The following is a 21,363-nucleotide window of genomic DNA, read 5'->3' as shown; positions in this document are numbered from 1 at the left end:
TTAAAGAAATGTTCGCCGCATCGTTTAATATGTATATATATTGCATATTCTAAAAAGTTTGAATGTACGATATCATATTATAAAAAGTTTATCGTATGTATATTGAACATTTTATAATATATGATGTCTATATATATACCTGTGTATGATTTTTATCAATATACGTTACGCACACTACGGTCGGTGTGAAGAATAAACCTGCTGGTCTCTACATTGTTTCTGGGTTGACGTTTGAAATTTTAAAATTACTCTGAAAGGTAAATAAAGTGTTTGTGCATTTAAAAAAAATATTCAGAACATTTTTGGGAAAAGTTGAATGCGTATTTAAAAATTGAAATGTATCTCTCTACTACTATAGTACATGAATTTTTAAATTTTGCTTGCCCTAGGTCTTCCCGCCATAGAAACACAATTTGTACTGTGCATTTGCCGCATCCAATGGTTAAGCATGCAGCGAATCCCTGAAACGCTGGCCGTCCGTTCTCATGTATCTGATGGCTAACATTTGTTAGCTCTCTGCCGGCCGCAAAAAGCTGCTACGCATGAGCCCATGTTTGTAAAGAAATCAGTGTCACACGCGGAAGAGGGTCTCCGGTTCAGCTGCATATGACCAGGTCGTATAGGAATTTTTTTTCGAGCGAAAGGGCACGGTAGCCAAATGGGTCCCATCATATTCCAGAATCCTCTCAATCTCTCTACTCATTTATACTATATAAAATCCCTTGGTTAACATGCTTCATTCCGGTGTCTCTGCTCTGCAAGAAGCTGTGTGCAGTGCATAATTTCTGACACAATAAATACTGTTAAATATTTTTGTTATATTTATGTTCCAATACTTTCTTTCTTCTTTGCGAAAACATATGACTTATATTCCAATACAACTTTATAAACGAGCAAAAAGAGAAAGGAAAGAAATATAACTAGGCCTTTGAGTATTCGTACAACCAAACAGATTCGGGCATAATCAGATTTGTTCCTCCTCAACTGAAAAACAAATAAATTTCTGACTTGGGCCCCGTTTGAAATGGGTGAAGTTTATACACCTGTATTTATTTTATAGGTGTAAATTATGGTCAATATTTTATTTCTGTTTGGAAACAAAACGATGGAAGAGGCTTGTATTTTAAACCGGCCAGGAACATAAGGAAAAGCTAATCCAAACAGGACCTTGAGGTGCAAAGACGTGCAAAGCACGTTCCGTTAACTAGTAATAAAATGGTCATCATGCATTATAAAATTTATTACGATTACACAATAATTTTTAGTATATGTTATCATTTTTTGAGTAACTGTGCATTAAAAAAATACAACAAATATATGCAGTAACTGTAACAAATATATCGCATCCTGATGTAGCATCATTTTTTCGTTTTATTTTATTTGTTCAAAGGTATAACAATATAAGCTCATTATCGTAATTTGAACATGCCACCGAGGCTGGCGTAGTGGTCGGGCGCGCGCGCTTGACGCGGCAGGTCGCCAGTTCGAATCCCACCCGCGCTCTATCTTATTTAGATTTTCATAAAGGGCGTGTACGTGATTAAGTATAGCGCGAGGGGCTTTTTGAAAAAAAAATATGCCATGTGTCGTCCGACAGGTGGGGCCACTCAGTCAGATACGTGCTTATATAGCAAAAAAAATGATTAATGGTACTGATTCGTTACGACGTGCCAAAGTGTGATAGTTCCATGCAATTAACTCCTCTCTTTTGGTTGTTTCTGCATGGCTGCTAGCTTCTTCCTTCGATCTCTTTCTTTCTTTTCGCCACGTTGGATGTGCTGGAGTCGGCTGCCGCCCCGCGATTTCTGGTTTTTCAACGTTGTCGGCTGCCGCCTTTGTACAGTTCTCTGGGTGTTTCTGCAGCATGTGCAGTGGCTGTCTTCAATTTGTGCTCTCTCACTTCGCTGCCGGCTATAAATATTGGTTGTGCCCTGCGGCCATTTTCCATTCTAGCTGCGCCCGTTTTCACTCTTTCTCTTCCAACTACTGGTGGCATTTTGACTCGGCGATGGTTGCTCCTGCTCCTGCTCGGTCTGGACGGCATCGTCGGGATCGCCCTCCTGAGATACGGGTGGCCGTTATTGTCGTGTGCATCGTGCAGGCATGCGTCTTCTTCCTGCGGATTCTTAGTCGGTGACGACAGGCGCTGCTGTGCGTGGTCAGTTGGCTAAGGTTGATTCAGGCCGGCGTTTTCACTCCGCGGCTCGCCGGCCGTTTCGTTCTCACCGGCTTGGTGGGTTTCCTTGCCTGAACCGCACGGTACGGTACGCCTGCCCGCGCGTCGACGGGGCATCTTGCTCGGGCAGGACCAAGAGTACGACGATGCCGATGAGCACGCGCGCGCTTGCCGGCGAAGATGAGGAATCCTGTGAGCAGCGCGCCGGGGAAGGCCGGCTAGGGGAAGTCCTTGAGCTTGGTGCGGATGGAGTCTTCGGCCAGCTTCTTGGTCTTCTTCTAAGGCGCGGGCACGGGTGGCCCTCCGTGCACGGGTGGCCCTCCTTTTCAGTTGAACTATTGTTATTTGTTACTGTATTTTTCAGGACATCCGTGTAAGTTCTTCTGAACATTTTCCACCTCTATATGTTGAATTAAAGTTTCTAGAGAAACAAAGTTCAGTGATCTCTGTTTGTGAAGGTAGTTGGTGTTATATTTTTGTCACCATATGGTTTTGCTTTTGAAGACTTAGAGCATCTTGTGGCAATTTGCCCGAAGAAACCAGTTTGGTTTTCCATTTATTGGGCATTTCTTGAAAAGCAGCTGCATTGCAGGGATCTCAACCGAGAGTGCTGTATACTGTTGCTCTTGGTATTTGGCACATGCATTAATCAGAGGTGGTTTGCCCTAATGATGAGTGTACAACGAACGATCTTTGGAGATCAATTGGCGATCACATATTCTTGAAAGGAAATTGACATATCATTACTGTTTGTGACATAAAGATACCAAATCTCTAAGAAAATACCAGTGTTACGGGCTAAGTATAAGGGCAACGAAACGTTAGCATGAACATCTACAGATTCTGAAACTGTCGTTTGTTATCATGCTTTGCAGGTAGTGCAGATTTTCAGAGATCGCTGAAATCCACGACTTGCTGGTGAGTGCTTTGTTTTTTTTACTTTCAAGTTACCTTCTTGATTTGGCAATATGGTATTTATCCCCGTACTATTTTACACAGATTGGTCTGCCAGCGATTTGTACATAAAGTTTGTATGTAATTTTTCCATGGTTGAGACATGGAATGTTTTTATTTCGTCCAGGTGGAAGACGATCGTCGTTACATGAGAAGAACGTAAAAAGGTAACTGATCTTTCCGTTTCTTACAGATAGCAGCATAATATTCCTACAAAAGAAACAAAAAATTACATAAGGAAATTAACAGTAAGTTCACAATAAATAAGTGGGTCTCGAGTATGCCTCCTGTCAATATTTCACGTCAGCCAACTTAGCCTGGCAATGAATAATGAATCACCGACGACGCCGAAATATTGACAGTTGGCTTACCATATTCATTGCCAGTACAACATATCGACGGGTGCGGCGTGCCGCCGCACAGGCTATGCTAGTATGCACTATGAAGGTCTAACACGGCATATTAACTTACTTCCAGAAGTAAGCAACTTGCTTGTTTCTCACTATTCATATAAATGAATGACTTCCCCACTAAAATGTGATTATTAAGAGCATCTACAGCCGCGATGGTCAAATTCAGTCCCTCAAATGCCCGCGGACACTGACCGGTCATGCCTCAAATAATACAATCCACATCCAGACAGCTCAATTATCATATCTCAAATCCATACAAATTCATGCAACTACGTCGATACACACACATCGTTCGGCTATTCCATCACTACTAACTAAACATGCCATCAGACTACCAAAATTTGGCATGTTTGGTTATGGTGGAGATCATCCACGGCTGCCTTTGCCCTTCCTGGCGCCCTTGTTGCTCTTCTGGCGGAAGCACCGGTCGAAGGCGTAGTAGGGATCAAGCCGGATCTGCTCGTTGTCGGATCTGTCCTCGCCGTCGTTGTCCTCCTTCGGTGGTCGTCCGGCCATGGCACGGGCCACTCGATTCTGCTCTTGGGCAAGGGCGCATGTGTTCCTCCGTTGTCGTTTCTTCACAATGCGGGAGCGGATGGCTTCCTCCTCTGTGGCCGCCCGCGCCGCCCATCAGCCGCCTCCGTCGCCGCAATTTCCGCCGTGATGCGGGCCTCGGCAGCCCTTGTCCTCTCCTTCCCACGGCGGGCTGCCCGTTCCCGATGAGACTCATAGTCTGTCCGACCTATGATGGGGAAGGAGAGACTTTCCGGCTGTAGGGACCGCAAGGATCCATCCCTAGAGGACCCGAGCGCCCGTTGAGCCGATGCTATGGAGTCGCGGCGGACAGATCCATCCGTCGGCTGGGCGCTGTCCTCCCGGGAGCGGCGGAGTGCAATGCAAACCACCATTGCCTCCTCCAACCCGCACGGGATGACAACCTAGTCGACGGATCCGGACTGGTCGGGGTCAGATCCACTTCCCGCCATGCCGGAGACGGCCGAAAATCGCCAGAGGTGAGCTCGGGTGGCGGATGGAGTGGAGGGGAGTGGAGTGTGAAGTGGCTAGGGTTTCGTCCGTCGAGCGGATGGGGACGGATATATGTGGGGTCGAGTAGGCCAGCGTGAGCCAGGTCTGACATGACGGGTGTGCCCGGGCGCCTCTATATCCGTCCCATATTTGGGCTGGATATGATGGGTATCGGTCAGCCCGGGCGTTTAAGGCATCCGTCTGGGTCGAAATTTCATGACCGGTTAGTGACCTGGCGGGCCGCCCAGGCGTTTGAGGAGGGTTTGGGGCGCCTGGTTGTATATGCTCTAATCATCTGCTTTTGCTTTCTTGCTTTTTGCTAGTTGTGCAGCAATGTAAGAGCAACTCTAGCAGACCCCGCTGTTGGTGTCAAAACCGACAGATCTTGGATAGGGGGTCCCGAACTGTGCATCTAAGGTTGATGGTAACAGGAGGCGGGGGACACGATGTTTACCCAGGTTCGGACCCTCTTTATGGAGGTAATACCCTACTTCCTGCTTAATTGATCTTGATGAATATGAGTATTATAAGAGTTGATATACCACGAGATCGTAATGGCTAAAACCCTAGAAGTCTAGCCTGTATGATTATGATTGCCTCTACGGACTAAGCCCTCCGGTTTATATAGACATCGAAGGGGACTAGGGTTGTACAAAGTTGGTTACAGAGAAAGGAATCTTCATATCCGGGCGCCAAGCTTGCCTTCCACGCCAAGAAGAGTCCCATCCGGACATGGGAGAGTCTTTTGTCTTGTATTTTCACGGCCCAACAGTCCGGCCCACGCTACATAGTCCGTCCATCTGAGGACCCCTTAATCCAAGACTCCCTCACCCGCAAAAGGCCCCGACCCGCAAAATAACCACCAAAATGCGGGTTGGCGTGGAAAATCCCGCCCGAACAGACATCGCAAACGCGGCCGGCCCGCAAAACTTTTTGAGGGGCGTGGCGAAAACTCGGCCCCAACCCGCGTATTCGCGGGTGTCCGCCTCGCCCATGCAGTGCCCCGTATCGCAGTGAAGCATTTGGTGGGAGGGACATTTCAGCCCGCGCCCCTTTCCCCACCTCCTCCCGCCGCCACTCGCCACAGCTTCCGCCCGTCCACCGCCACCGATTCCGGCCAAAGCAGTCGGCGGAATTGCGGCGGCGGGGCCTTTTGCACCCTTCACCACTGCTAGGCCACACCTCCCGCGCGGATACGGCGAGAAGAGCCGCCCCTCATCACTGTCGCTGCCGAGGATCAACCGCCCTCGAGACGCCCCTCATCGCCGCTGGTTAGTGTTATTTTGCTTCATGTCGATGGAATTTGAGCCCGGTTGGTTGACGCGGCGTGTGCTCCTTGTTCATGTAGATGGAATTGACCCCGTTTGAGAAGTTTCTCCTCTCCGATTCGTCCAATTCGGACGACTCGGATGTTTAGATGATGCTCTCAAACTTCCGGCAACAAACATTAGTGATGGCTCTTGCCGTCAAGGAGCACGAAGATGAGAACCGAAAGAGGCGGCGAGGATCGACGTCGGGCGTCTTTGCATCCCTCGGAATCACCATCTCGGGAACGAGATGTTGGTGCAAGACTACTTCGCGGAGAATCCAACGTATCCACCTCACCTATTCCGGAGAAGGTACCGAATGCGTTGATCCCTCTTTGTTAGACTTGTTCAAACTTGCGAGGCCAATTGTCGGTATTTTATGCAATGAAGAAATGTTGCGGGCTCGAAGGGATTTAATGCATATCAAAAAATCTCGACAGCTATGCGGGTGATTGCGTATGGGGCTCCGGCTGATTATGCTGATGAGTATCTTCGCATTGGTGAAGATACAACAATTGAGTCGGTGCGTAGATTTGCCAAAGTGATCGTCGGTGTCTTTGGTCCCGAATATCTTCAGGCACCGAGCGAGGATGACACAAATAAATTGATGGCATCTAATGAGAGGAGAGGGTGGCCTGGCATGCTAGGTAGCATTGATTGTATGCATTGGACATGGAAAAATTGTTCGAAGGCATGGCAAGGAATGTATTGTGGCAAGTCTCGTGATGCCACAGTCGCGCTAGAGACCGTAGCGTCCGAGGATTTATGGATTTGGCATTGCTTCTTTGGTATGTCGGGCACTCTCAATGATATCAATGTGTTGCAACGGTCTCATTTGTTTGCTAGACTTGCTAGTGGTGATGATCCTTCTTGCAACTACACAATCAATGGCCATGAATACACAAGTGAGTACTACCTTGCTGATGGTATATACCCTCCTTGGTGCACATTTGTCAAGAGCATCAAAAAACCAAAAACTAAAAAACAATGTGAGTTTGCAAGAGTGCAAGAGGCAGCCCGAAAAGACATTGAAAGACCATTCAGGGTTTTGCAATCTAGGTTTGCCATTGTCCGTGATCTGCTCATTTTTGGGACAAGCGGACCTCGAAGAATATCATGACATGCTGTGTTATTCTTCACAACATGATTCTCGAAGATAAGAGAGGCATGAACTTGGAATTCTTCTATGACAATGTAGGCAGCCGTGTCAAACCAGCTAGAGACCCTAACCGCATTAGAGCTTTTCTTCAGACATACAAGGAGATTGAAAATGCAAACACCCACTTTCAGCTTCAGCAAGATCTCATTGAGCACCATTGGCAAAGGGTTGGACAATAGCAAACTCATTTTTCCATTCATTTGTATTTGTACTTATATTCGGGACAAGTTTTGTATTGAATTATTTGTATTTGTATTCAGTGATTTGAATAATTATTTGTAATGTGGATGATTGTTGTATTGTGTTGGTATTGATAATTGGTGTGGTATTCATATATTCGCGGGCAGGTGGGATACGGGATGCAACGGGAGCAAGAGCAGACCCCGCAAAGTCGACCCGTAAAAAGGTATATTCCGCGAATATCCTTTTTTACGGGTCAGTTTATGGGGTCTGCCTCTGCGGCCGTCTGCGCCGGCCCGCAAAGACGTTTTTCTGTGAACTGCAAACGCGTTTTGCGGGCCGGCGGGATGCGGGGTCTGCTAGAGTTGCTCTAAGTTGTCTACTTATTGAACTCACTGCTCTCTTAATCTAGCAGTTCACATATTTTACATTACATGGAAATTTAATTTTATTCATTAAGGTTTGAGTGCATGAAAAAAAAGTATATATCGTGTTTGTGTGCATTACGTCACATATTGGGTTCTCTTATTTAATGTTGCAAACCCAACATGCATACCTTATCTAGATTCCTGGTGGGCATATCTGTGAATAGTATTTTCTTGCATGCATTTCCAGCTTCAAGTTTGCTGTTGTACACTGTACTTGCTGAGCAATGAGCATAGTCGTGCTGATTGAGCACTGAACTATTTCAACAAAGAATGTGCATTAGTAACTACTCCCTTCGTAAATAAATATAAAAGTGTTTAGATTACTACTCCCTCCGTCCGAAAATACTTGTCCTAGAAATGAATAAAATAGATGTTGCTGAGCAATGAGCATAGTCGTGCTGATTGAGCAATGAACTATTTCAACAAAGAATGTGCATTAGTAACTACTCCCTCCGTAAATAAATATAAAAGTGTTTAGATTACTACTCCCTCCGTCCGGAAATACTTGTCCTAGAAATGAATAAAAAGTATTTTATTCATTTCTAGGACAAGTATTTCCGGACGGAGGGAGTACTTTAATGATCTAAACGCTCTTATATTAGTTTACAGAAGGAGTACTATAAGAGAGGGGGGATAGATTGCTCCATCCCATATATCTATGAACAGCGGACTAAGTAACAAGCATGGAGTTCCAAAACAAAGAATTTTGTGAGTATGCAAGCAGATTATTGTTATCATCCGTTTTTTTGTAGCTGCAGTCTTCTGGTTTGTGCTCTCATCTTGAAATTTAACACCAATGTGCCCCTTATTTTGTGAGTATGACTTATTTTTTATCAGAATTGTAAATGTTTCCTGTTAGCACATGGGAATGAAAGTCGCCAACATTTTTCGTATTCGATATATCCTGATCCATATTCACTTTCGGTAGGGTATATCAGTAACTGATGTCTATTCCAGTGACGGTCATGGCAAGGAGAACGAAGAAGAGGGCCCGACATTGGCTTTATCTACTCTCTTTTTTTGAAAAAAACCAAGCTTTATTCATTAGAAATAAATAGTACATCGTTTGCTAGGAGTATTACAATTTCAGTTGAAGGTCTCTCAAACCAATCAGAAGTCAAAGAAAATCTAGCTAATCTAGCAAGCTTATGAGCAACTTTATTTGCTTTTCTATTACAATGCTCAAAACTAGTAGCAACGAAATCACAGGCATAGTGAAAACAATCGTCGAAGATTGCTGCCGCCGCACCTGCCGACTGCCCTCCATCATGCATCATAGCAATCACCTCCAGATTATCCAAGTTAATAATAAGGTGATTACATCCCGCTCTTTATGCCATTGTTAGACCAAATTTGAGAGCTAAGGCTTCCGCCATCAACACACCCGCGCAATAGTCTATCTTTTCATTCCCTCCAGCAATAAACCTTCTGCTGTCGTCTCTCAGGACCGCCCCCATTGTGCCCTTAAACAGGTCGTAGTCAAAAGAAGCATCAACATTAAATTTCACGAAACCTTTAGGGGGGCAAGACCAACCCCCCTTTTTCATAGAAGCCTTGGGGGATAACGCATTGACCAAGTTTGTGGTAAGGGCTAGAACCCCCATTGATATCTGAAGTGCATTTTGAGTTTTGGCTTTATCTACTATATCTAATAAGGAGCCCCCAACTAGCTGATTTTCCCGCATTCTCGTGCGTCCACGTCATCATAATGTTTTTCAGCCGTTTGATTGACTATAGACCGCTCAGATCTGCTGCTAAGAGTCGACCGACGGGCACGGAAGCGAAAGGCCCACGGAAGCGGAAGCGAACCGCCCTCCAATCGAGAATCAAGCCGGCCGCCCCGTCTCCCCTTTCCTATCTACTAGATGACTCGTTGCGCCCATGGCGCAAGGACCCGAATCGAGCCAGAAATTATTAGCTTAGTAATATTATTTTTGGTGACCATTAACTACATATTTTTGCTGGGAATTTCCATTTTAAGAAGTGTATTCTAAAAACTGTTTCAACCGATGGAGTTTGTTGGTACAATGAAATATCATAGCTCCTAACAGCGCCCAAGTGTGAACTTGAAAATATAAACATAAGAAGTAACTTTACAACTTATACAATACCACAAGCTTGTGAGGTCCACCAGATTCTGTTTCAAAATGCAAGAGGAAATAAAACATGGATTCTATATAGCAGCACTGATAGGTTGTATGCAGCTAGTGTTAAAACCAAGCCAAAAGACATGGATAGACAGGGCAAAATGATGTTGGTTACGTAATGTTAGTTACTCCCTTCATCCCATAATATAAGAACTTAGTACATAACTATGTTTGATTGGATAAGCACCAACACAGGACAGTGGTACACTGCTGTCGTATAGCCGACCAATTACATATAGTTAATATACCCTGCTGATAGTAATTGGGTGTGGCATAACTGGATAGTGAGCATGGCGGAAAAACGCATGTGTTAATGCGATCTATGATACTCACAATCACAGTGCACCGCCCATCACTATCATAGATGATCTCATCATCCAGTATTAAGTGCGAACAAAGTCTTAATTATATTCCAACCATCATGGTGATGTAACCATTAGTATAGAAGTCAAAACCTGATTTGCTATAAAACTCATTCTTCTATCGGCAATGTTGCGATCTTCCAAGTAAAAAAATCTCTTGACTCAACAAAGACTAACAATCAGCCTTTGCTTTACAGTAAAAGAGAAATCGACAGAGAAAAACTAAAAAAAAAAACACTTGTCTAACCTACTGTCAAAAAAGAGTATGTGCCTAACCCATATATCCCAATAGTAATGCTACATCATGCAGGTTCATTAGAGCATTGATCATCATTCTTGCTCCAGTATTCAACACCAGCAATGAGTCTGCACCTACACCTTGACATACCCGTGCAAGCAATCAATCTTTAGCCCAATGTAACAGAGTCATAGCTCCATGATCGAGCAGATACAACACTGATACTGTAGGTGCAGGAAAAAAGTAGTAGAAATAAAGTAGGTGCCTAATTTAAATGTGAGTACAGAAATGAAGTAGAAGTAGAAGTAGATGCAATAATCAAACTAAGTAGGTACTCCCTGGAAAGAAAATGTATAAGTTTGTTGGATTAACTTGGTCAAACTTTACATTATTTGACTTTGACCAAAATTGATATGCCTTCTTTTCAAGAACAGAGGGAGTACAATTTAAATGTAAATATAAAATGCTGTTGTGGAAATTAACAAAGTGAGCTGCAGGTATATAACAAAATAAATAATTTTCTGTCATGATCCCATTATAGCATCAGCATAGGCTGGACTGGCAACATTTCAACCTGAATTTTTAAGCAAGGTGAGAAACTAAACCGACCATGTGGAAGACAAAGAAATCAAACTTGCAAGCTAGAAAACATCTTTGAGACATAATCATAGAGTAGAAATGTAGTTTTTTACGGCCCTAGGGAACTAATATGACCAGTACCAAACATCAATAAGCCAATCAACAGATAATAGTCGCTTTTCTACATCAGGTAGAAATAGAACCATGAGAGATTTTGTGCATTAGGTAGAACCAAAAATTCAAGAGGCAGCAAATGGCTTTGGATTTACTCTGAAACCGAGCATGTGCGATGGACTACATAATATTTTTTTCCTGGAATCGGGATTGCATGCTCAACACACTATAATCTCAAAATACTTTGCAGCAAACAACAACAACAAAGCCTTTAATCCCAAACAAGTTGGGGTAGGCCTCGCGATCAACTCATGGCTCTGGCACATGGATAGCAAGCTTCCACGCACCCCTGTCCATAGCTAGTTCTTTGGTGATACTCCAATCCTTCAGATCTCTCTTAACGGATTCCTCCCATGTCAAATTCGGTCTACCCCGACCTCTCTTGACATTCTCCGCACGCTTTAGCCGTCCGCTATGCACTGGGGCTTCTGGAGGCTTGCGTTGAATATGCCCAAACCATCTCAGACGATGTTGGACAAGCTTCTTTTCAGTCGGTGCTACCCCAACTCTATCTCGTATATCATCATTCTGGACTCTATCCTTCCTCGTGTGGCCACACATCCATCTCAACATACGCATCTCAAAATACTTTGCAGCAAAGAAAACAAATAATTCCTCTGTAAATAAATATAAGAGCCTTTAGATCACTAAAGATCACTACTTTAGTGATCTAAACGATGTTATATTTCTTTATGGAAGGAGTATGTAGTTGGCAAGTCGAGCCTGGCCCAGTGAAACGGAGGCATACCTCGATGAGAGAAAAATTGCACAGAACATCCACACACTATTGTTCCATACTTCCATGGCCATATCTCTATGGTGGTTGCAGACTTGAGTCCTCCTTTACTAAACCTTTTGTATCTTGTCTGCAAATCAGAGAAAGTCGTCATTGAGCATTTTCGATAAAATTGCATTGGCACAGGCAATACCTAAGACTACACTCTGTAGAGTGCTAGTAGGTTAGAGACATCGGCACAGCTAATTGTACATTATCAAGCACTGATAGGACCTATCTGAATAGCAGAATAACTTCCACAATGAAAAGAACCGACACTTATATTATTGCAAGCCAAATGAACAGATGTAGGAAGCCATAATTTGTAGCAGAAGCAAGCTAAATATTCAATTAGAGGATGGCTGATGTCATGGATCAATGAAATAATTACGTAAAAAAACAAATGTTAGTGAACAGGAGGTAAATCTGCACCCCAGATTGAAGAAAGAAAATAGGACGAGTTCATCTTTTATCTGCAGTAGCACATTTAGAAATAACCAGTCTCTTCCTCAATCGTGCAAGCACCCAGGACAAAAACACTTCCAGCTCATTGGCGAGCAACCTTACTGGAGCTCCTACAAATAGGATAATGCTGATTTTAGGAGGGGAAATGACAGCAATAACTGCATAGCTTGCTGTAAAGTTGGTACCATTTGTACATTTAATACTGACAGCAGTTGCAGCGATTAAAAAATATGCAGGAGTATATAAAAGCAGGTCAGTGTACACTAAAATACATCTCTACACGAAAACAAAAACATGCAAAAATGTAAGTGAACAATTTAACTGTATTTCCTCTGCTTGAGAAACATTTCTCAGCTTTAATGATAAAAAAATACCAGGATAAGAAAATTAGGATCAGAGGAAGTTGCCATGCGAGGCAACTTTATCTTGATATCAGTGAAAACCAAAGCCTGAAAAATGGAAGAGCGCAGCATAACTGTATTCCTCTGCTTGAGAAATATCTTCTTATTCAAGCGAAGTATCAAACATCTAGCACAACAGGACACTATAATTGTTTTTTAAAAGAATGATATCACACAAACAATATATATATAGGATTCCAGTTTGGGACACCTAGGTGCCTGGGCACCTTGCCTCTTCATCGTTGGATCATGTTCAACAACTGATTTGGAAACCAATAAAAATGCATCAATTGCTAGTTAATTTGGCAGGCTTTAATTCGTGGACCGTCCCATGCATGCATGTCGCGTGATAAAAAGGCAGGGTATTAATATGTAAGTCAACATTTATTACTTTCTTATATAGCATGTATTCTGCCCCTTGTACGTATAACAGATCAAATTAGGAATGTGTATGTATGACGCAAGATTTCATTGGATATATACGCACCCTGAGAATGCACATAATTTTGGTAGTAGGTATTGCATACCCGTATTAGATAGTTAGAAAATAAAATAAAACATAAATAGTTCTAAAAAAATTATTGGGTATATATGTACCCGCATGTGTACATAATTACCTGAGTAGGTATTTGATACCCGTATTTGTACATAATATCGTTAGTAGGTATTTTTTTTGTGGTATCGTTAGTAGGTATTAAATACCCATATATTTACATAAATTATTGGGTATATACGTACCCGATATATACATAATTTCGTTAATAGGTATTAGATACTCATATTAAATAGTTAAAAAAATAGAACGTAATAGTTCAGAAAATAATTTACTGGATATATATACCCGCGTATGCACAGAATTTTTATTAGTAAGTATTAGATACCCGTATTAGATAGTTAGGAAACGAAAATACGCGTATTAGATACCCATAGTAGTTCAGAAGAAAATAAAATATTACTATGATTTATTGTATGGCAAGTCTTGCATGCCTAATAGTTAAAAACAAAAATAAATTGTAGACATGGAAAGTCTTGCATGAAGAATAATTAGGAAACAAATCAAACATTCATTGTGTGGCGGTACATACCTAAAACAATCAAGGTGCTCGGGCACCTAGGTGTCCCAGTTAATTTACCTATATATATATATATATATATATATATATATATACAAAAACAACATGTATACACGCAGAATGGTGAATGCGCCCCATAAAAATGTGAAGACTGACAGGATACTTTCCCTAAACACATGTTGTTAAACGTCGACACCAACCCTTGATCTGAAATAGCAACCTCTGGTCTTACGTTAGGTACTTCTCATCTCTAACAACTCATGGCTGTCCATCTGAAACTGAAAGGAAGTTGAAATCTAGGAAAACCAAATCAACCAGGAAGCCTGCTTCTGTTTGCTAGTACAGTAAGCACATCAAGCAACTGCTACACAAATATCTGCCTATCTGCCAGTACCATGATGAACTGAAAGGAGGCGTCAAAGGCAAATTCAAAATATTTTTCATATTATCAATGACTTGAGGCATAAGACACAACCAAGAGATAGCAAAAGCATCACAAAACATTTGCAAATTTGTAGAGATTCCACCAAGTAGTCACAAGGATTATAGCAATCACAAACCTAACAAAATAAATCTAACACTCTAGTTCCAACACCAGGCAAACCCCCCTTGCTTTCAAGCAGTGTCTCAACTCTTACCAATCAGTGTAACATCAACCTAGCATTCTTTTCACAGTTTGGTACCTTTGAATAGTGTGGAATGCAGATAAGGGGGTGTAGATCAGCAACTGGGTGTCCAATCCTTGGGCAACGTGCAAGCCTTGGTACTCCATGCAACACTGTAACAACCAATCATCAAAACACGGTCAATTCTAAAATCAGTGAAAGGCTAACACGCAATATATGTAGCTCAGCCGGACACAGGACAACCGGTAACTAAAATCAGAAAAGCTGAATTAGTATCTCACCATAGAGCCAGTAAATTGATCTAAATCAGAGATTTAGATCAAGTAAGCAACCATGGGGGATTGGGGGATCAGGGGATGAGGTACCTCTTTCGGAAGAGGCAACGGGTTTAGTGGCTGAGCGGCTGGCGGGACTGGGCGGCTTCAGCAGTCCGCCTAACAGGGGCGGCTCGGCACGCTGCTGCCGGGTGGTGTGCGTCTGTGCGGACAGCAGTCGGCTGGGCGAGCAGAGGCACTGGTGCGCGCACCTGAGCAGCCAGCCGGCCGCGCAGAGGCAGGCCACAGAACAAGGGACCTCCTCGCCAGGTCGCCGTCACCAGTGAGGAGAGCTCGCGTTCCCTCCTGCAAGCTGAAGATGGGGCATCGCATCTTGTCATCTGTTGTTGCCTGAGAAGAAAAAAAAGGGGGAGGAGACGGAATGAAGCGACCTTGGTCCCCGGAAGCCGCGACCGTGGTCTTGACCGCCGCTCTTGCCGCGCCTTCAGCTTGCTGCACGCATTGCGACGAGGCCGGCGCGGCTGCTGCTCCCCTCCCCCTGTTGAGCCCGGATCGAGGGCGCGCTCCTCGGCTCGAGCTCCTCCTGTCGAGGCCTCCATCTCTAGAATCCATGGCCGCCCAATGAGCAAACATACATATTTCAGAAAATAAAAAGATAACTTATGGAGAGGAAGGGGATTAGAAAGAGGAACTCATGGGGGACGTGCAACGAGAAGAGATGGGGAATGAGATGGCAAGCGCCGCTGTCCTTGCGCCTCCCACTCTTCCCATCCCTCTCCTCCCTCTCATCACGCCCAGCTCGATTGCGACCCCGCGGGCTGGCACCTCTGCCTCGACCAACTGCGCCGCCCGAACACGATATCCGTCGCGCCGCCATGACCACGGCCTCCTCCTCGTCCTCCTCACGCATCTTCCATCATCGCAGCCACTCCTTCTGCCAAGCACAAGTGGCGGCGTCTGGGGAGTGGAGGGAAAGAGGAAGCCTGTGAGGGGATTGGGCTGGAGGCGGCGGCAGGGGAGGAGGGCGGGGTCGCGAGCCGGTGAGGGCGAGGCCCAGGAGGCGGCGGCGCTAGGGGAGCAGGCGGGGGTCGCGGGGAGGAGGTGGCGGCGGCAGGAGAGGAGGCGGGGGGTGCAGGGGAGGCGCGGGTTAGGTTTGGTCGTTGCGGGAGAAGGCTCGGGAGGAGGAACGTGGCTATAGTCGCTAGTAGGGTGAGTGGCTTCATCTTTTACTATGTAAATTCCCTCGTCGCTACAGTAACGCGCGCACTGTTCATAGACGAATAAAAGGAGACGTGGCTATAGTCGCTAGTAGGGCGAGTGGCTTCATCTTTTACTATGTAAATTCCCTCGTCGCTACAGTAACGCACGCACTGTTCATAGACGAATAAAAGGAGACGTGGCTATAGTCGCTAGTAGGGCGAGTGGCTTCATCTTTTACTATGTAAATATCTCTCACGAAACAACACAAATCTCACGCGGCGACAGACGCAGCAGAACCAAGACTCCACAGCTGGGGTAGAACCGGCGGCGATAGCGAGCGGTGCCGTGGCTCTGATCCGGATACCCTCCACCTAGAACCTCTTGCGCCGTCAGGATCTATTTTCTATATGACCTGGGCAGCGCCAGCCGGGGGCGCTGAGGTTGGAGCGCGCGCTGTGTCAGCACGGTCACAACATGACCCGACGTAGCAGCTGCGGGTGGTGGCCACCGAGGTCCTTCTCTCAAGCCCGTCCACGCTGGCATGCCGCTTTGGGCGTGCCTCAGCGCCGAGGACCTCTGGTGCATCAAGCGGCTCGCAGACGGCTATAGCCACGGCCTGCTCGGCCACTGGACCAAGGAGCTGCCTGGGCGCTCCATCTTCATCAACCCTGAGTTTTCTCCTCCTTCTGATCTATTCTGCTCCTTAGAGCACTGTGCCGATGTTCCCTCCTGAACCTTCTGAATTCCAAGGATGTGGTACATTGCACGTTTAAGCGTACACACGTATCCTCTATTCTTCTTTATGTTTAGAGATGGGATTACAATTTGTTTGTTATAATAAATCGGAGGCGCTTCGTTGATCTACCAAGGACCAAGCAATCACACGAGGTACGACATCGAGATTTGTTAACGAGGTTCACCAATATGGCTACATCTCCGGGGCCTGACTACGGGCGCTCCTCCCCATGACACCGCTACAATACCGCACCCCGGCCGCCGGCACACGCCGCCGGCTCCCCCGCGTTCCCGTGCTATTATGTTGGCATAGGTTACATCGTGTGTCTACCCTCGATATATATGAGAGGCCTAGGATACAAGTGTCCTATTAGGACACAACTCCTACCCTGTCTACACACAGTCCAAAACCAAGTCCAACTGTAACCTAACTTGTACAATAATATTCGACATAACTCTAACAAACTCCACCTTGGCGAATATTCTCCACCACCTTGGATTCATCCGTGCGTCGAACCTTCATGTACATTGGACTTGAGATGCACCATGAGCATTGCTGCTACTCCCAGACTCCATGTGACTCCACCTGCAACTGTAGTCCCTTCTTGTCTTCTTCGCAGTCAACACTCGAGCAAAATTAAGTTCCTTATTACTCTAGTTCGTGCTCCCAACTTCCAGAGTATCCGTCCAGCGCCATCACACACCGATCACTGACCTGCATGAAAGTGAACAACTCACATATTGGGTGTCACACATAAGAGTTACCTCAACTCAACATCACTGCTCTTCCTTGACCGCCTGTCTGAAACTTGAAGGAATTTCACTGTCGCCTTGTGTCACCCTGAGTCAAATTCGCAGTTGTCTCGCCTTTTTTCCGGGATAGTCTCTAGCATGTCCCACAGCTATAGCACTCCGCCTCCTTCTGTACTTATCATCCGCACTTTGCCATGTGCACCGAACACCACAGAATATACGGCCATGTACTCTTTCAGCCTTTGACAATTTCAGACTCTCCGCCACTTTCTCAGATTCTTCATGGTCAACTCATGTCCATCAACCGGCACCGATAGACCCAGTCACCAACTTGAATCCGGTACTCGTCAACACTGCTTCAGCACCCCCTGCACACTTTGTCTAACAACATATCTGACCACCGGTGCCCTGGCCTGTCGCTGTGTCCCGTGCTTACCGCACGCCTCGCCGCTATCACCGCGTCGAGCCTCTGCTGTCCTGGTCGAGTCTCCCGGATAGCTAGCCCCCACTGTCTCAACTCCCACTGCAGAGAACCACCGATCATCACCGACCAATACCGAGTATCACGTCTCCGTCAGACCATTGGGCCCCAGTCCGATCCACGTGTCTCTCGCTATCCCGCTGAAATAGGCTTCGATTCTCCGATATCTTACACCATAGCCCCTCCATCAGCACAGAGTGAAGTCTTCCATTAGACTCCAGCTCCACCTTCAACATGACTCCATGTAGCTTGGCTGTGCTACCCCGCGCCCTGTCGACTTCAAGCTCTCATGTGTACACTGCCTTGAATCAACCCCGCGCCTTAGTCTGTCTAAGCCGCACAAGCCCTCAGGCCTGCACCACGTGTTTTCACGCCCCAGAAGTCGGTCACCATCAGCATCACGCTCCTATGTCGTCGCCGCCGAAATCACCGTCGTCTTCTGCTTTGACCAACATCCATGTCGGTCCATCAGACTGTCCAGTCCGACTCAGCCGAACTTATCCGACTGCAACCATGCTCCACTGTGCATCGTGTCTGCCCCGCACATCTTCGTGCATTGCTTTGACGCCTTGTGTATGCATGATCCATGTCACGACGCACTCCAGACTCCTTTGAGCCCTATACGCACGTCGCCTCTTGTCGCATGATGTCCATCTTGATCATCTTGGCATCATGCTACTCCATCAAGCATATCCATTGCACAAAAGCTTCCTGCAACATTTGAATACACGTAGCTGATCGTACCAGGCAATCTCCACCTGAACCTGCGACTCCGCGTCTTTATTCTCCGCAGTGTATTGACCGCTGCCATCCTGTGTACGCAACAGAGGGAGAACCTCAAAAAAGGATCTGTCGTTGGCAGCCTCCCGTGCTCACGTGGCACAAGCTGGCCAAAAATTCCCCTTTCCCTTTTTTTCCCTCACACAAGCACCTCATGGCAAGCACACCACACCTGATGTTCCTCCCTTTTTTAAAACAAATCCTCCCGTCCTCAATACGCAAGCGCCTGCAGCCCTCAATTTCCAGTGCACAGCCCTATGTCATGCACCAAGCCTTAGCCTGGTCAGCTAGCCTCACGCACGTGTTGCTCCCAATGGCCCAACATGGACATTGCCATCAGCCCAGCATCCATGGGCCACCACGTTGCACCCCTGATGGGCCACGGCTTGATCCAGCGCTGATCGACTTCTCGGTCACCACGCATGCACCTCCAAATACGCTTCCTGTCAACACACCGTATGCTACATAGGGGTATTATGTAACCTATGCCAACATAATACCCCTATGTATGGTTGCAGTCCGATAATTTCGGCTGGGTCGGACTGGATTGTCTGATGGACTGACATGATTGTTTGGTCCTCGGTAGATCGACGGAGCGCCTCAGATTTATTCTAACAAGTGGTATCATGAGCAAGGTTTGAAGAGGCCGTGGAATTGATCTAGAGGTGATGTCGCTGAAAGATTAGATCGGTTCGTTCCATTGGTATGTTCGGCGATAGGTGGAGATTGACAACCTGAAGCTAGCAGGAGGAACGATGGGTCAAGAATCAGTCAGCGAGGTTGGAAGCGATCCGGAGAAGCGTGCAGCGGTTTTCGGAGAGATCGATTGGGAGAGGCAATTTCAATTGGATCGGACGGTGCTTTTCGGTGAGATCAAAAAACGGCGCCGTACGCGTAAGCGTGGAGCAGCAGGAGACAGGAAGCGCAAAGAAGCACATGACTTGATGGCCAGGGGCAGGCCAGCTACAGGGGATCGTGTGCCAGCCGTAGGCCCTATTCGGCGGCTCGTGGGGTCCAGCCCAGGTCCAGGTGGACGTCTACACGGGGCGTGCAAGGGCGCTGACACTGGAGCAAGCTAGATCCGGGGCAGCGGGCGTTGCCCAACCGCACATGAGTGCCTGATGTGTGCGTGCAAAGAGTGCTGCTAGATACGCAAAGGCAAAGACATGTGATTTGTTTGAAAAAAAAGAGCTACGCAACGGAGACCGGTGCTATCCATCGGAAGAAGAGAAAAGCTAGACCTACAGCCTACAGGAACAGATGTGGAGTTGGGAGTTTATTCCATTGATCTTCACGGATAAGTGTATATAGGAAGGCTCATGTGGTGGTTTTTTGGCTTTATTTCTTTGTACACAGGTTGTGTATGTGGATGGTAGCGAGAGTCTATGGTGCAGGTGGCGAGGTTGTCGACGTGCGTATAAGGCTCGGAGGAGTCTAGAGCACGCCGTGACAGGATCATGCAAACACAGGGCGTCAAGCAATGCACGGAGATGTGTGGGCAGACACGGCGCAGGGTGGAGCATGGTTGCAGTCCGATAATTTCGGCTGGGTCGGACTGGATTGTCTGATGGACTGACATGGATGTTGGTCAAAGTAGAAGACGGTGGTGATTTCAGCGACGACGACATAGGAGTGTGATGCTGATGGTGACCGACTTCTGGGGCGTGGAAACACGTGGTGCAGGCCTGAGGGCTTGTGCGGCTTCGACAGACTATGGCGCGGGGTTGATTCAAGACGGTGCACATGAGAGATTGGAGTCGACAGGGCGCGGGAGGGTGGCACGTACAACCACCATGGAGTCATGTTGAAGGTGGAGTTGGAGTCTAATGGAAGACTACACTCTGTGTTGATGCAGGGGCTACGGCGTAAGAATTCGGAGAGTCGAAGCCTATTTCAGCGGGATAGCGAGAGACACGTGGATCGGACTGGGTACCAGTGGTCGGATGGAGACCTGATACTCGGCATCAGTCGGTGATGATCGGTGATTCTCTGCAGTGGGGGTTGAGGCAGTGTGGGCCAGCTACCCGGGAGACTCGACCAGGACAGTAGAGGCTCGGCGCAGTGATAGCGGTAAGGCGTGCGGTAAGCACGGGACACAGCGACAGACCAAGGCACTAATGGTGAGACGTGTGGTCAGACAAAGTGTGCAGGGGGTGCTGAAGCAGTGTTGACGAGTACCAGATTCGAGTTGGTGACTGGGTCTATCGGTGCCGGTTGATGGACAAGAGTTGACAATGGTGAATCTGAGAAAGTGGCGGGAAGTCTGGAATTGTCAAAACAGAGAGAGTACATGGCCGTATATTCTATGGTGCTCGGTGCACATGGCAAAGTGCGGATGACAAGACAGAAGGAGGCGGAGTGCTATAGCTAGGGGACATGTCAAAGACTAACCGGGGAAAAAAAGGATGAGACAACTGCGAATTTGACTCAGGGTGACACAGGGCAATGGTAAATTCTTTCAAGTTTCAGACAGGCGGTCAAGAAAGGAGCGGTGATGTTAAGTTCAGGTAACTCTTATATGTGGCGTCCAATACGTGAGTTGTTCACTTTCACGCAAACAATGATCGGTGTGTGATGGCGTTGAACGGATTCTCCGAAAGTTGGGAGCACAAAGTAGAGTAACGAGGAACTTAATTTTGCTCGAGTGTTGACTGTG

General features: G+C 46.4%; 2 long non-coding RNA genes across 7 annotated transcripts; one reads left to right on the top strand and one right to left on the bottom strand.

The window, feature by feature from the left end:
* The first annotated feature begins 1,964 nt into the window (after positions 1 to 1,964).
* LOC123041443 (uncharacterized) lies at positions 1,965 to 3,343 on the top strand. Its single transcript, XR_006418524.1, has 2 exons — positions 1,965 to 3,094; positions 3,176 to 3,343. It is a non-coding gene; the product is annotated as an uncharacterized lncRNA (long non-coding RNA).
* Positions 3,344 to 10,173: 6,830 nt separating this feature from the next.
* LOC123045565 (uncharacterized) lies at positions 10,174 to 15,933 on the bottom strand. Of its 6 annotated transcripts, none has more exons than XR_006421515.1 (5): positions 14,849 to 15,933; positions 14,541 to 14,635; positions 12,351 to 12,493; positions 11,892 to 12,009; positions 10,174 to 11,760 (listed from the first exon to the last, which is right to left on the bottom strand). It is a non-coding gene; the product is annotated as an uncharacterized lncRNA (long non-coding RNA). The 6 variants fall into 6 exon arrangements; XR_006421513.1 differs by having other exon boundaries at positions 10,174 to 10,614; positions 14,849 to 15,932; XR_006421512.1 differs by having other exon boundaries at positions 10,174 to 10,530; positions 14,849 to 15,930.
* Positions 15,934 to 21,363: the final 5,430 nt, after the last annotated feature.

This window comes from Triticum aestivum, chromosome 2B (genome assembly GCF_018294505.1).
Source record: "Triticum aestivum cultivar Chinese Spring chromosome 2B, IWGSC CS RefSeq v2.1, whole genome shotgun sequence".
Lineage (NCBI taxonomy): Eukaryota > Viridiplantae > Streptophyta > Magnoliopsida > Poales > Poaceae > Triticum > Triticum aestivum.
This window is presented reverse-complemented; position numbering and strand designations above follow the sequence as displayed.